This window comes from Pelodiscus sinensis, chromosome 1, assembly GCF_049634645.1.
Source record: "Pelodiscus sinensis isolate JC-2024 chromosome 1, ASM4963464v1, whole genome shotgun sequence".
In the NCBI taxonomy this organism is placed as follows: domain Eukaryota; kingdom Metazoa; phylum Chordata; order Testudines; family Trionychidae; genus Pelodiscus; species Pelodiscus sinensis.
Window position 1 is genome coordinate 253,676,826 of NC_134711.1, and position 17,407 is coordinate 253,694,232.

Here is a 17,407-nt window from a genome sequence, read left to right on the forward strand (position 1 = left end):
CCTAACTCTGCTTGGAATTCACAGCTGGGAGCCTATCTCCTGGAGTCAAGATACTTCATTTCTTGCCCATGTCTAACTCCAAACAAACTGGTAGGGGAAAGGGAAAAAAGCAGCCCTCCTTCAAACCATTAGTGCAGAGGTTAGGGCACTCTTCACAGGATCAAAAGACTCCAGTTCAATTTCCAATCTGTGCCAGACAAATACAATGGATTTGAATACAGATGTCCCAGCACAGTTGAGTTCCCTAAAAACTGGACTGTGAACTATTCTGTTGCGGGACATTCTGCTATTGAAACAATTCTACTATTTGTAAATAATTGAATATTCACTTGGCCACTGAAAGAGTGAAAATGACTTTATAGGCTAGTGGTTAGGGCATTCATCATTTTCAAGCTCCTCCTCTTCATCAAGCAGGAGGAGGATTTGAATGAAGCTCTCCTTCCTCTCAGGAAGCATCCTGCTCCCCATTTTAGGTGGAGTCAGATGTGTTTGGACACCTACCCAAGTGGGAAGAATGCCTCGTTTCAGCTGGTTTAAGGATTCCAGGCACCCAGGACTATAGTCTGAGTTAGTGTGTGCGCCCAGAAGCTAACATTTGGTCAGCTTGCAGTGGAAAGGTAGGTACTGAGAAATTTTATATCCTTCCAGATTTAGGCAATAGCTTAGTCATTTTTAGAGCAGTGTTTCTTAAACTTTTTAAGACTGAGGAACACCAAACAATTTTTTTTATGAAGAACACCAAGCATTTTTTGTTGAACAAAAAAAAGGGGGGGCGGCGGGGGAAAGTAGTTGAGCAAAAAAAAGGCGGCCATTTCCACAGCACACCTCCGACTGCCTCGCGGCACACTGGTATTCCCCAAAAAACAGTTTAAGAAACACTGGTTTAGAGGCTCTGAGAAGCACCTAAATTTTGGACTTAGGCATCAAATCCTTTTGTGAATCTGGTCCTTAGTCTTATTTCTTAAATGCTGCGTGTATGTATGTAACCTATAGATCTTTTCAGGTTTGCTAGTTTCTTTAAAAATTACAATAGAGCTGTTCTCAACAGTTGAAAATAGAAATGCCATTAAACAAGCCTTCAGAAATTTCTGGTATCTCCATAGCCCAATACAAAGTGAAATCATAATGGCTACAACATTTTTCCAGATCCTTCAGTGTGTCGCAGAGCCAGTGCCAGCATTGTAGACAGATGGAGAGTACACATACCACAGTGAAGGAGACTGCTAATTTCTCCAGTTCTATGGGAAGGGAGTGTTAGTCTTTCATTACAGGAACTAAAATTAATTCAGTGGAATTTACTCTACTGGGCAGGAGGTCCTTTGTAGGGTGGCTGGAATTTTTAAATTCAAGAAGCCTAAGAAATGGACATCTTAGTTAAAGAACAGAATTTTAAACTCTGATAACTTTGCCACAGTTTACATCTGTTTTAAATACATTTGACAATTTTCATATCTATAGGCTTTTCATCATAGAGATATGTATCTCCTGCTACAGATGCAGACTGATTTCCCTTTAATAGTTTCATTGCTGATATCTCAACAACAAAACATGTGAAATGTAGAAATGGTGTACAAATAATATTCACTGCAGACATGAGTATTAATAGTTCCTTATGCTTCCTTAGCCTGCACCATTCCACAACTTCTCTGCTTTATATATGCATGTATGTTTTCATAAGATTTCTTTGGCAGTCACAAAGAAGCACATGTAAACAAGAAGAAGGTGGAGGCAGGTGAAACAGCTTGCAGCACTGCTGTCATGTAAATATGATTCCATTGATCTTTGTCAGTTTCATGGAGAGCTAAGGTGCTGCCCTTGCATAGCCAAGTTATGTATGAAGTCAGCAATTAGCAACTCAAAGCGCTGTGCCAAACATGTGCTTGTTGGCACTAATACCAGTGTCATAAACTTTAAATCTTCTCTCACCTTCATTCCAGACACTGTGCACAAACCTCATTACATTTACAAATACTAAAAAAATGAAAGAAAAACAAGCATATATTATATTAACCTCACCCTATCTCATAATCTCTCCCCCTTCCCACTATTACCTGCTTTTTTTAAACTGTAATCCCTTCCTGTTCATGTTGAGTACAGGTTCTAAGACAGGAAACTGTCTTACATACTCAAGACAGGAAACTGTCCTTTTATTTGTCCATAAGGAGCTTTATAACATAATTGGGATTGATTCTTGTGTGTCTTTCACCACAGGTAGACAGTCATGCCTGCAGAAAATAGGTATAAATGGCTACATTCTGATACTTCTCGTCTATGTAGATTATATTGCAATGCTGTCTTAATTTAGGTGAATGCCGAAAGGGATCATTAATACATATTTGGATATTGTAAGACTGAACTTCTGTAAATTACTTATCAGAGGGGTAGCCGTGTTAGTCTGAATCTGCAAAAGCGACGAGGAGTCCTGTGGCACCTTATAGACTAACTGAAGTGTAGGAGCATAAGCTTTCGTGGGCAAAGACCCACTTCGTCAGATGCATGTAGTGGAAATTTCCAGAGGCAGGAATAAATATGCAGGCCAGGATCAGGCTGGAGATGACCAGGTGGATCCAATCAAGGAGGATGAGGCCCACTTCTAGCGGCTGATCTGGTGGTGTGAATTCCAAGAGAATAGAAGCTGCTTTTGTAGTTAGCAAGCCATTCACAGTCTTTGTTTAATCCAGAGTTGATTGTGTCAAACTTAAGGATGAACTGTAGCTCAGCAGTTTCTCTTTGAAGTCTGGTCCTGAAGTTATTTTGCTGCAGGATGGCTACTTTTAGATCTGCAATTGTGTGTCCAGGAAGATTGAAGTGTTCCCCTACAGGTTTTTGTATGTTGCCATTCCTAATATCAGATTTGTGTCCATTGATTCTTTTACGTAGGGACTGTCCTGTTTGGCCGATGTATATAGCAGTGGGGCATTGTTGGCACATGATGGCATATATTACGTTGGTGGATTGTAAATTACTTGCAATCCTCAGATAAAAGGTTTCCCCATCTGTAAAATGGGGATAATGGTACTGACTTCCTTTGTAAAGTGCATTGAATGTATTGTATAAAAACTGGGTATTATTCTTGTATATGCATAAAGTGTTGTTATATTATATCAAAGCTGTTTTCAGATACATTATACTATACAGAAGGGTCCAATGTTACAGAATTTCAATTGATTTCAATGTGTGTTTTGAGTGTGCAAGGAATGTAGAGTGAGCCTTAAAACAAACTGTACATTTGTAGGAAACATGTAGTATAGAATATTAGGGGGAAAATCTGAAATAAAATAAGAATTAAATAAATGTAAAGAGAAAATATTGAGGAGTAATATAGCTTTCTTTATTGGCCCAAGATATCACAGATAAATAACAATGATGTAGACAATGACTGAATATTATGACCTTATCTTTTCTAAAGTGGATTTTACTAAGCAAAGAGCAGAGTGTCTGTTCACACCCTCCTAGTGGATTTAAATCATAAGATTAATAGTAAAGGATAAAACTAAATGACTTAAAAGGAATTGCACTAATGAAATTCCTTCCACTTATCTTTGCAATACAGGATAAATAGGAGAGTTTGGGGGGTGATAAAGAGAGCATCAGGTTGCAGTGAAAGGCTTAGTGGGGGGCCAAGCAACCCTTTGCTGCACTGGAGATATGGCAATGGTCTGAGTCATGTGTTACAAGTTTTATAGGAAGACACAATAGGTTTTGATTTTTTGACAAAGAATCTTGAGCCTGTATACATAGCTAATAAAAGGGTACATTGGTGTGTGGAAGCTATCTTTAGGGCTCTTTGTTTAGCTCATTTATTATACTTGAATCCTCGCTGTTTTTTTATTCCTCCTGAAAGATGTCCATGGGGACATGTGGGTAAAATTTTGAAGATTCAGTATGATTTTATTGCATTTTAATATAAAAATGTACAAGTTGTAACACTTGTATGAGCTTGTTTGTGAGAGCATGAGCCACCCCTACACAAGTTCAAAGCCAAATGCACTTACTCTAATATCCTTCATACACTAATTCACTGACAAATTCACTGTACTTTTCTGCTGCTGCCTTGCAAACTGTTACACACAGTCCTCTTCTGGCTACTGCATTTGGGTCTTGCATACTGGGCCCATATGTTTTTAAGATTCTCTTGGTCTTGTAGGTTGCAGGACTGTGTCTCCTCCTTGCCTCTCTGATACATATCCTAGACACAGGATCCATGTCTGTTACCCCATAACCAAAATGAGACCTGGCAGCCCAGCTCCTGTGGCCTCTCAGACCAGTACTAAAACTCCAGTGATGTAAGTACACCCTTTCCCAGAACTCCAATGTGGAGGGTACTCTAGATTTATAGGTCACCTCTGTAGAGACATGTGACAGTGAAATCAATCAAACATGTAGTACACTTCCCAAAGGTTGCTAAACACAACCACTCTTTACTTTAGATAACATAAAAGATATACAGATCCAGATAAAAATACACACATTTCTCTGCCTGGTTTCCTCATCTTCCTGGAAAATTCCATGGGGTTAGGCTTCTGGGATATCTAGACTCCTTCTCTTGAAGCTCATGCCTTCTCCAAGTCATGACCCTTTGACCTTGGTAGGTTTACAGTCAGATACAATCCCCTATGCTACAAAAACGTGTGTACACCACTTGCCCAATAGGAAGATATCTCTTTAAGACATGGGGTTGGGGGAATAAATAATGCTAGGCAGATGCATAATTAACACTCCATACTCAGAATTTTCTGGACTGGAGTGTAATAGTTGGGGCAGCTACTTTGCAAAAGACCATGCACCCTGGGTGGGTTGAGAGAAGCTGAACCACAGAGCAGAAAGCAGGCAGCTTTCCTTTAAGTGCAGTGCACTTTCCAGCAGATTAGTGCTATTGTTAGCCATCCAATTATAGAAAGGGCAAATTGTGAGGGAACACCAATTAACCTTATCTTAATTGTATACTTTGAATGTTGTTTGATTTTTGTCAAACTGTTTTAGGCTAGTATGCTTCCCCAAGAGTTTTTTATTTAAATATGATAGGGAAAGAGTCATTCATATTTTGCTATTCTCAGTTTTGTATTTTTCTTGTAAGTAGGTTTATAATATATCTATAGTGACAAAGCTCCTCCTTAACCTCAGCAGATTCTTCACTTTTAGGTGGATTATTTGCCTCAGAGGGTCACAGCAGTCCTCAGTTTAGACACTGGCTTGCTGTTTGTTGAGCTACTCTTATCATTGGCCAGCATAGGAAAAAAGGGGGAAACTAATTTCACACCCTCGTACCAAAACAAGCCTCTTTCTAGTACTGAAATGGGAAGCTAGTGATGCAGAGAACCTGGGCTTGCTTTCTACTCCAGGTTCCAACTCAGAGGCCCTGTATTAGCAAGTGTCTGTAATGTTTCTGGTAATGACAGCTACGAATCCCTGGGCCACTTCCTCAAGCCCGCCCTAGTATCTACCATAATAGAGAGTCTTCCTCCTGGTACATGCTTGCACTGTCTTCTCTCAGATTTTTTTTTTTTTCATCACACTTTCTCTCACCAGCTCCTTCCTCACACAGTGAGCAAAGAGAAGGGAAGCCTTTTTAAAGCAGTCTCAATTGATTCTTAATTGGTCCCCAGGTGATCTGATTTGTCTGTCTCCCTTGAGTTTGGAAGGCTCCTAATTGGTTCCAGGTGTTTTAAATGGCCTGATTGCTCTAACTGATTCTAGCAGCTTCTTGCTGTTTCTGGATGAGCCTTTGTTAGTCTATACTGGGGCTACATCTACACTGGCGTGATCTTGTGCAAAAACTCTTTAGCGCAAGAGTTTTTGCGTTAAAGTAGTTGCGCAAAAGAGCATCTACACTGGTATGTGCTTTTGCACAAGAGATGTGCTTTTGCGCAAGAGCATTCTTCTCAGTGTAGACGCTCTCTTGCGCAAGAAAGCTCTGATGGCTATTTTAACCATAGGGCTTTCTTGCGCAAGAAATTCATGTTACCTGCCTACACTGACCTCTTGCACAAGAACAGTTGCGCAAACGGGCTTATTCCTGAGCGGGAGCATCAGAGTTCTCGCGCAAGAAACCCTGATTTCATACATTAGAACATCAGTTTACTTGCACAAGAATATGCGGCCAGCGTAGACAGGCAGAAATTTTTTGAGCAAGTGTGGCCGCTTTTGCGCAAGATCGCGCCAGTGTAGAGACAGACTGGGAATAGAGACCTATTTAATCTGGGATTAATATATTTTCCTTCCACTACTCTCCTGTAGCCCTCTGGCCTGACCTTTCTCTCTCTCTGTCCTATCTATATAGCTGGTTAATTGGTTAGCCCATACACAAATTAGAAGGATTTTTTTAAAGGAATCTAAGTTAGTAGTTCCCAATGTGGGGAATCAAAAGAGCATAGTGGCTCAAGCTGTACGAGACACCCTCCCACCCATGCCATTTAGCTTGCACCACAGAAAGCTAAAATCAAACAGAAAACCAAACAACAACAACAAAGAAAATCCCTGAGCTCAACAGTTGCTTTGACGTTTGCCTCCATCTTTGACAGGCTCTCAATGAGAAAAGATGGGGGATGTGACTTCCTCTCTCACCCCTTTTTTCTGTTTTCATTTATTTTTATTGCTGTTGTTTTTTAGGTTTCACCTGATGGTCATTTGATCTCTAGTAAATAAGTTAAGCAATGACCTCTGAGAATCTATGTATCCTGTATTCTACTCAGACACAGAAATTATCTTCATTACTTTGCTACTTCTCTCTGTTTAAAAGTCAAAAGGTATGTGGGCCTGCATTCCTGCACCCTTTTCTACTAGCTCATGGTACTAGTAGTTGTTGCTTTGTCATTAGATCTTTTTACAGTAGGAGAATGAAACATAGTCAACACTTTTCTGGGTTCAACTGAGCCAGGACATTTAGTGGTATGACATAAGAGCACTCTTCATTTCCTATGATAGCATTCATAGGCTATCCCACCTCATGAGTTAGGTATAACAGCGGAAGAAGCTACAGAAAGAATATACACCACTTCTCACTCTTCTTTTAGCTTCTGAGGCCTTGTTTACACTTACCAGGAGATTGGAGCTGTGGGGATTTTTCTCCCAGGGATCTAGTAAAGACTTGCTAAATCAACCGCTGATTATGCTCCTATCAACTCTGGTATTCCACCGGGTTGAGAAGAGTAAGGGGGATGCTGTGGTAATTCAAATTAAGACACATCAACTCCAGTTATGCAAGTCACGTAGCTAAGTTGTCTTCCTTAGTTCGACATTGCTCCCTAGTATAGACACGGACCAAGTCTTCTATATTGAAACAGCTGTTTTACCACTGAATTAGCTGCCACTATCTCCTAGCAGACCTGAGAGAAGCCTTTAAGATCAGGCTCCATGAGTCACTCTCACAATTAAGTTCATTGTCACATATTCCAGCCCCACCTGGAATAGCTATGCCAACACCAGCAAGAGAGGAAGAAGAGGGTGAATGCACTTAAAAAAAAGACAACGAAAGCTCTAGTCACCTAACTCTCTTGTCTCCTCCTGCATTACAGAACCACTTGCAAAGTAGGCCTCATTCCAGTTCCTTCTAGCATTACTTACAAAACCACTCATTTCTATAGTTTTCATAAATACCTAAGGAATAAATGTATCTGTTTATAAAATAAAATTACCTCTAGCCCCACATCTGACTAGCATTCATTCACATTAGCTGTTCTCATTTGTTCATAACGCTGCTAGTACTAAACCTAGCATGTTGGGAGAGTGAAGATGCAATAACATTGGGGAGGGGGATAAGAGAAAAAACTCCAAGTGCACTCGAATCTATCTAATCTTGGCAGTAACAACCAAGGTGTGATGCCAGTCTAGTAAAAGAATATCAAGAAGAGGATCTTGTGACAGTCCCTAGCTGTCAGTCTCACTGATTTAAGCTTTAACTCTTGTCCAAATGTTTAGAGCACTATGGATCCACAACAAGAACAAGGTTATCTGTCAGTATAACTATTTTCATTTGTGGTCTGCTTTCAGACGAGGAACCCAAATTCACATGCACTACAGAGGCTTAACAAATCAGTCACAAGATCATTTTCCCTGTCACTGATCAGTGTAATCAGCAATATCTCTTTGTCAATTTGCAAGTGTTTTGGAGACTATCATGAAATACATCTATAAGGAAATATCTTATAGTGACTGTTCTGGAATTATATCTGTCCCCTCAGCCTGATTTTGTGAAAACATTCTGGCATTTATCAGCCTCATTTTATAAGGAGTAAGGGTTATTTTGAAAGAAGTGTTTTCTTTCTAAATAACCATGTCTAGACAGTGTTTTTTATTTCGAAATAGAGTATTTCGAAGTAGCGGCTGGATGTGATTATGCAAATGAAGTACAGGAAATTCAAATCCCCACTTCATTTGCAATTTCACTGAGGTGAATGTTCATTCCTCTCTTAAAAGAGAAATGAAGTGTAGACATACCCCCAGGTTAGACGGAAAAAACGAAAAAAGGAAGTGTCAGACTGTTTTTAAAAAAGGAACAGGCTATAAAGCAAAAGACCCCATTTTATAGCCAGCAGCAAAATCAAGGGCAGGAGGGACTGAAACTTCATGAAGGATACTGACTAAACTGCAAGGGCTCGTCTACATTGGCCCCTTTTCCGGAAGGGGCATGTTAATTTCACGAGTCGTAATAGGGAAATCTGCGGGGGATTTAAATATCCCCCGCAGCATTTAAATAAAAATGCCGGCCGCTTTTTTCCGGCTTTTAGAAAAGCCGGAAAAGAGCATCTACACTGGCCCCAATCCTCCGGAAAAAGTGCCTTTTCCGGAGGATCTTATTCCTACTTTCTGCTGATTACAGAACGGGTAATCAGCAAATGATCCGTCCCCATTCCCAACTTCTGGTAAACAGAGGCTGGGGGCACCATACCTGCCCATCCTGGTTAATAGCCATTGACGGACCTATCTTTCATGAATTTGTCAAGTTCTTTTTTGTACCCTGTTATACTTTGAAGTAGGAATAAGATCCTCCAGAAAAGGGCGCTTTTTCCGGAGGATCGGGGCCAGTGTAGACGCTCTTTTCCGGCTTTTCTAAAAGCCGGAAAAAAGCGGCGGACATTTTTATTTAAATGCCGCGGGGGATATTTAAATCCCCCGCGGATTTCCCTATTACGATTCGTGAAATTAACATGCCCCTTCCGGAAAAGGGGCCAGTGTAGACGTAGCCCACAGGACCCCAAGGAGCGGTAAGAACTCTGGAGGGTGGAAGCTGTATTCAGGTCTTAGTTCTTTTTTTTTTCTGAAGATACATAAATCTCTTCCTCTTTGAAAGCCTTTGTGTTCCTTACTTAGATACCACATGCCCTCACAGAGTTATACTATACACTGAAAAGCCTATGAAGGTGAGGAGGTGCATAACCTACTAGGGAGAATTAGGGCATTCAGCACTGGTTTGGGGCCTCCTGCAGCTATGTGTTTCAGTGCATACCTACACTAGGAAATTATTTTGAAATAATAATTCTCAAAAAATAATTTTGAAATAGGGCATTCACACTACAGGACACCATTGAAATAGCTCGGAATTATTTCAAAATAGCACGTCCACCCTGATTGGCACCTGCATCAGATTTAAAGCACATGGAAGCACTTCAGGGCGGGTGGCCATGTCTGGTAGCTGCTTGCTGAGACACATTTTTACAGGAGCATTCTGTGTGCTCTGATTGCCCTTGCAGTTGCCACAGCACTTCCAACATGGAGCCAGAGTTGCTGCAAAGCAGTGCCAGGCTCATGGGCTCCATGCTGTGCCTCATGGCACAGTTCATCCAGACTGCCCAATTGCTGCTACAGCACAAGGAGAACCAGACCAAACCAGAGGACCCCTTCACCCAGACCCGGGCATTCCTGCTGCACCAAATGATCCTCAATCCCCTGCACACTGTGGAATGCTACTTCTGGTAGAGGGAGACTATTTCCAACAGATGGGACCACATTGTCCTGGAGCGATGAGATGACCAGCGGTGGCTCCAAAACTTCCACATGCAGAAGGCCACATTCCTGGAATTCTGTGAGTGTCCACACTCCTGCTATTTCAAAATAACAATTTTGAAGTAAGCACTATTCCTTGTGAAAAGCTGGAGTTATTTCAAAATAACCAATCCATTATTTTGAAATAATGGGCTTGGTAGTGTGGATACTCTGCTTGTTATTTCAATATAACTCCCAGGGCCCACAGCCCAAGAAGAGAGTGCTAGACAGGGGGTCTGCACCACAAGATTGTGTCTGATTGGCCAGAACTGGAGACAGTATCTGGGCATGGAAATGTATGAGATTCATAGGGTGGGTCTAGTTATAACAGCCTGATGACCACCCCACTAGTGGAGGAGGAAGACTCTCAGAATAACTATACTGGGTCAGACCAAAGGTCCATCTAGCCCATTATCCTGTCATCCAGCTGTGGCCAATGACTTCAGAGGGAGTGAACAGAACGGGTAATCAGCAAATGATCCGTCCCCATTCCCAACTTCTGGTAAACAGAGGCTGGGGGCACCATCCCTGCCCATCCTGGTTAATAGCCATTGACCGACCTATCTTTCATGAATTTGTCAAGTTCTTTTTTGTACCCTGTTATAACCCCTAGCAAAATAATTCCACAGGTGGACTATGCAATATGAGAAGAAATACTTCCTTTGGTTTGTTTTAAACTTTCTATGTATTAACTTCATTTGGTGGCCCTCAAATTCTTGTGTTCCCAGAAGACATAACAACAATTCTTTATTTACTTTCTCCACATGATAATTGATTTACTAGATTCCTTATTCATGTAAGGGGACTGTTACCCCTTACTAAAACTCTGTGGGAGTTTTTTGGCTTGCCCGCTCCCAGTTTCAGAAGGGGAAGGGTTCATGAGACTGACAGACCCCAGAGACAATGGAAAGCAGCCAACACTCCAGCTCAGCCTGATTGACAGGTTGGACAGGCCAGTGAGGAAGGGGAGAGGCCAGGCCCCGTCCTCCCTGTGAGCTGGTATTGTTCTGGCTCTCTCTAAGCAAACAGAGAGCTGAGAGACAGCCCAAGGAGTGCAAGCTGTGTGGAGAAGAAGTTTTGCAGCTGCAGAGCCAGGTATACACAGCTCAAGGAGTGCTGACCCTGTGTTGACCAAGTGCCAGTGGTGCCCCACTCACCTTGCCCCACTGCAGGGACCCTGTGTTGTGACTGGCAGTGCTCAGAGAGCCAAAAGGAACAGAGAAGCAACACAAGAAGCTGAAGACTGGCCAAGCAGCACAGCCTGCAGCTGGATGTGGTGAGCAACTGGGACCAGCAAAGTGTGGGGAAAGGCTCTGGACTGGGAGAGGGGTCTGGCCACTTCGAGCTTGAGGCTGTGTGGTCACTGCCAAAGCAAGCGTGTCCAGCCTGCAGCCCCCTGTAGCACATCCAGGGCTTCTAAGGAAGAGACTGTGAACTGTCCTTACACTCTGCTGGCTGCTGTTTTGATGTCCCTGTGCTACAGAGCAGGGCTGTTTGTTCTCATTTAACCATTCTCATTTTTTTCTTATTCTTTTCTCTTTAATCAGTTGATGTTTAATAAATTGTATTTGCTTTGAACCTTATGAAGTGATCACTGGGCCAAGAAGGCCTGCAGTGTAAAGAGAGCACCTCGGAGTGGGGACACCCTAACTCCTGCCCCTAGTGACTACAAGGTCAGGGATTAAGCCCCAGGAAACCTGGGCCCAGCCTTGTTGGGGTTTCAAGGACTCTGCTACTCAGAGTGGAGGGGGAGCCCTCAGGATCACGGAGGCCGTGGGGTAAAGGAAGTGGGAGCGGGGACTCAGATCCTTTCGCTGGTCCATTTCACCGGGGTGGTATAGAAGCCAGGAAAGTTCCCCACAATAGCGGGACCATTCCCCCGCTTACATTCATCAATTTCCAGGCAGAAAAGTCCCAGCCTTATTTATCTTTTTTGACATGGAGCAATCATGTTTGCACACAGTATTCAAAATGTTGGCATATCATGGAATTATATAGAGGCAATATGATATTCTCTGTCTTATTCTCTATCCCTTAATGATTCTCAATATTCTGTTAGATTTGTTTGACTCAGAGAGGAATATAAAAGTTATGTACTGAAAATGCAGCTCAAAATATTAATTGGTCCTGCTTAGAATCTATAATAAATTGAGATTGAAAATTATACCAATTGCTTTGCTCTGCAAATCATTCAGATTTGCAAATGCAGCTCTGGTCTCATTTGCTTCACATTAAAATGTATGTAAAACATTTACTAACATGTTGTCTGAGCCACCACTGTGATAATTTAAAAATAACCAAATTTGAAACACTCATCAAGGAATAGAGAACATTGTTGCACAATGCCAGAGTCTCATACTAATAAAAACTTTATTGCCTTTAGATAGGGTGACCATATTCCCCAGGCCAAATACAGGATCTGCTGGTGCTTAGAGCTTCAGCCCTGCAGAGAAGGAGGGGCAGCAATTGACGCTTCAGCCCTGCAGCAGGGGGAGGGGCCACACTCAGGGTATGTCTACACTACCACCCTAGTTCGAGCTAGGGTGGTTAATGTAGGCAACCGAAGTTGCAAATGAAGCCCGGGATTTAAATATCCCGGGCTTCATTTGCATCTTGCAGGGCGCCGCCATTTTTAAAGCCCTAGTAGTTCGGACTCTGTGCCTGTGGCTCCACGCGGCACGGAGTAGGTAGTTCGGATTAGGCTCTCTAATCCGAACTACCGGTACACCTCGTTCCACAAGAAGTAACTGTAGTTCGGATTAGAGAGCCTAATCCAAACTACCTACTCTGTGCCGTGTGTAGCTGCGGGCACAGAGTCCGAACTACCGCGGCTTTAAAAATGGCGGCGCCTGGCAAGATGCAAATAAAGCCCGGGATAGTTAAATCCCGGGCTTCATTTGCAACTTCGGTTGCCTACATTAACCACCCTAGCTCGAACTAGGGTGGTAGTGTAGACATACCCTCAGGGATCCAGGCTCACGGAGGTGGGAGAGGAAAAGCAGCCGGTGCTTGGGGCTCAGCCCTGCTGGGGAGGGCAGGAAGGACACACCTGCATTTGGGGGTGCTTCGGGCTCCAGCCCCAGAGTGGCTGAGGAAGGAGCCACCAGCACTGGGGCTTCAGTGGCTGAAGTTCCAAGTGCCAGTGGTGCCCCACTCACCTTGCCCCACTGCAGGGATGAAGTTCAGCCCCGCAGCATGCAGGCTGGGGGGGAGAGGTGCCGCTGGCACTGGGGCTTCAGTGGCTGAACCCCTGAGGGCTGGCAGCTTCTCCCCACCCCCTGCTGCAGGGGAAATATGGATAATGTGCTCGTTTTTTTTTTTTTTAAAGTCAGAATGCTGGGAACTGCCCTTAAATACGGGACTGTCCTGGTACAAATGCGACAGATGGTCACCTTGCCTTTAGATAAGTGGATCCGAACAGTGATTAATCATTATTAGCCTCATTTTACAGTTAAAGGAACTGAGGTACAAGCTTAGTGAGTCAGTTGCTAAGCCAGACATTGAATCAAAGTCTCTTGTCCCCATCCATTGCATGATGCTAAACATCATGCTGAAAAAGAGGCTAAAGAAAAAGTGGCCAACCTAAGCCTGTGTAAATAATCAAAAGTTAGAAAATTTAAAAATTACAATTATAAACAGCTAGGAAGCATTTATGATTGATGAACACATCTTCATTACTGTGAATGTATGTCATACATTTTCATACTGCACTGTGTAGTGCAGTGGACCAGGCATTGCTGAAAACATAGCAAAGAGAGTTTTAGTGGCTGTTGACTACCTAGAATTAATCTGTAACCCAGTCATAATAAAATAAAGGCAGACATAGATGGCATCTCACTAGGTAATAAGTCGTTTATAATGAAATGTGCATCTCTTAAATAAAAGGAATGCATTAGCAGTGGTTAATATGTTAAAATTATTCTCTGCTGTAAGTCTGCTGTAAGTTATGCATTTTCATAAATCAATTAGCTTTACATAACACAGTGACAGGCAACTTTTGAAAATACTGGAACAAACTCATTCCTAGTTTAATTTAATTGTCTTTCAGACTACAGCAAGAATAATTTTGGCCCATTTCCTTGGAACAGAGAGCATTTTTTGACCTAATTTCATTTATTAAAGAATATGATGTAACACAGAAAATCTAATAGTATTTTCAACTGTTTGTAATACAGGATCTTACTGTAGTTGTGTACTTTAAACATTTTTTTATGGGAAGAATGCTATGAGTCAAATTCTGTTAATTGGGAACATTCTAAGTAAGATAATATATGTTGTAATCTGGATCTTGAGATTTTTGATGATTTCTCTAAACAGCACATATTCTCTTGAGTCAGGGTAGTTTCTGTTCCTGGACAAATCAGCCCGCCTCACCAAAATGACAAAAATACTTACATTGAAATGCTTGTAAGGCACATGGAAATTCTCAGGTATAGGGTTATCAAAAAGTTTGACATGTAACATTTAATGAATTAAAAATATAATATGTTTGTGACACACAAATACAGTTCCCCAAACTTCTACCAACCAAGATGCTGATCTTCAGCAGAAAAGATTGTGGCTAAAAGTCTATCACTGCTAGAAACTATACAACTGGTGTCAAAACTATTTATACAGTAAGGTGGCTTGAGACAATCACTGTCCCTTTCCCAAGCAGGAGCCTACTGCAGGTGGAATGGAGTAAAAAGGGAAAGGAGACTGAAGGAGTGGAACTGATTGTGAAGAAAACGCTGCTTTTTTTGTCTCCTCATTTCACCGAAGTACTGCCACGACAGAAGTTTAGCAAGGGCAAAAATAGGGATATCTGACAAATTCCAATTTCCTTTCTTTTCATACATTGCTGACTCTTTCAGTCTTCTACTGCACTAAATTGCCAAGGCTGAGTCCTGCTTGATTCTTTCATAAGTTTAAGCTAATTTTAAAGAAGTGATTTACACCTCTTCGTAGTATGTAATAGTGAACAGGCTCATTAGTGTTTTATGCTTGTGTTTTTCATTATTCCTACAGCTGCTCTTGTTTTTATGTATTACTTCAACACTGTCAATTTATCCTTTGCTTAATCATGATTGCCCTTACTTGCAGCTTAGCTAAAGAAAGGGGGGTTGCCCTTAGCCTGTTGGAAAATATTAGAGGAACTGACACTGGTGGTCATTTTCTGTATTCCATAGTGTGTAATTAGGGCACTTGGGGAAATGTATTTTAGTTTCCATCCTTTTCTCAGCAGAAGAATCAAAAGCAAGAGGCAGTGAGTGGGTAGCTGAAATACTTATTTCTATTTCCTTTTTGCATGAGAAGTTCTTGTTAATTGCACTGTGGCAGTACTGTGGGAAAAACTCTCCATAATTTTGTATCTCTGAGGACAGGTTGGACAAGCTATGTAACTCAGGAGTTCAGAGTTACGTGTTTTTTACTTCCGTTGCTCTGTTAATTGGAAGACAAGATAAATATTGAAAGTGCACATTTGTCTTGGCCTGGTCTGAAGCTCTCCAGGTTCTGGAGATAGGTGGATCAATGTTATTTTGTCAGACCCTAATCACTACACGTTTTTGTGGCACTATTTTAGTATCAGACATATTGCTGTGATCACATTACATTTCTTTTGTTATACATGTGGCCTGCCGTTAGAAACAGAAAATACTATTCCTATTGCATGCAATGATTTTCTTCTTAGAAAGAAAAGCATTTGAAAGGTGTTTCTAATTATGGCTTATTCTTATTTGTTGGTGTACTAACAGTATGCTCACCATTACAGTGAATCTAGTGTGTTGAAACACTTATTCCCAGTGATTTATAAAGTAAGAAGAGAAGCCAGGACAACCATAAAGAAAACAAGTAATGGAAATGCAAATGGTGGAGATGTATAAGAGCTTTTTAATTTTCAGTATTGTATTCTGAGTTTCATTCCTTGTACTTTGTGCAAGATACTGGCAGTTTATCTGGATGATTGCCACACTGCACCAATATGAATTGCCATATCCATTTGGAAAGGAGGCTCCAGGTGTCAATGTGGACAATATTATGGAGATAAAAGTGGAAAAAAGGAAATGAGGGCAGAGGCAAGGTTTGTATTATTATTATTAGATTATTATTACAGGCGACTGATTCAGAACCTTGAGTTCAGGATAAGGAGCTTAATTTGATGCAGAGATCAAGAGAACTATAGAGGAAGTGTTGGAAGAGGTAGGTAATATGGTTGACGTGATTGACATGGAAAAGATTCTTGGGCAATTAAAGTCACAATTCTGGACAGAGTAAAAGGAAAAAATGAAACGACTAAGGACTTTTGTCTATGGAAAATGAAGAAATGTGGAGGAGCCAGAAAAAAAAGAAGAGATACTAAAAGAGAAACGGGGGGTGGAGAATCAGGGGCATATGCTGTCATAGAAACACTGGGAGAAGAGAAGGTCCAAGATAAGTAAAGAAAAGTGGGAGAATAGAGTGGATGGTGTAAAATGATGGTAAGAATAGAGTCAAGGACTTTGGATTTGACCAAGAAGAGTCCATTAATGACTCTTCCAGAAGTCATTTCAGTGATTAAGAGGACACAGAAACCAGACTGTAGAGGAATCTAGGAGATAAAATTAAGGTGGGGAGAGCAAGCTGCATACTTTAGAAGTTGGGAGGCAAATGGAAAAGGAGTGATGCATTGGTGGATGGCAAAACAGATATGATCAAAGGAAGGTGTTTTGAAAAGACTGGAAATGACAGAGAAAGTGAAAGAGAGAATAGGGAAGAAAAAGGAGCTAAAGGAGTCTCAGTTTCAGAGGGTGGTGCCCTCTCCTTTCTGAAAATGAGGTCCCTTAGAGGTGCCATCTTAGATTAGGTATTCACAAATTGGATCTAAAATCTTGGCCTCCTGTGAAGTGCCTAGCATTTTGCACACTATATCATCTCATCCTGCTTGTAGAGAAATTAGAAGAGAGCACAGATAGATCCTCAAGAGTCCATGTGCAAAGTGTGTTCCTAGAATATGGATTCCACAGGATAGCAGTGTATGTTGATGTAAAATGGAACATCATGTTGAGGCCATAAATGAGCCTCCAGAACCTCATATTATTTACACTGGGTGCATCAGCCCTACCGTATCCATCATAAATTACTAAGAATTCTTGTGCGGAGTGATTTGAGCTCTCCTAAAGCTGTCTGATATTGCAGAATTACAAAATTAACTTAGTCGGGTCATGGCCATCTGAATCTGGTTAAGAGGCTACAATCTTTCCTTTTGGATACAGGCTATGCCACTGTCATCCATGCTTTTGTTATTGTTCCCTTTCTGTGGGCTGGGGATGTTAGTTCTGCCCCCAGCCTTTATCAAGTTCTTCCCATTAAGTCCAGTTAATTGGACTTTGTGTGCGGTGTTTGGAAGGTTAGATTTCATTGCACCACAAGCTCACAATGAAGTGTACTACAATAGGCTACCCCTCTT

General features: G+C 41.6%; 1 protein-coding gene across 1 annotated transcript in view; it reads right to left on the bottom strand.

Annotated features, from left to right (window-relative positions):
- Window positions 1-17,407, bottom strand: part of GPC5 (glypican 5) — a 955,140-nt gene that overhangs the window by 140,360 nt on the left and 797,373 nt on the right. The window lies entirely within an intron of this gene.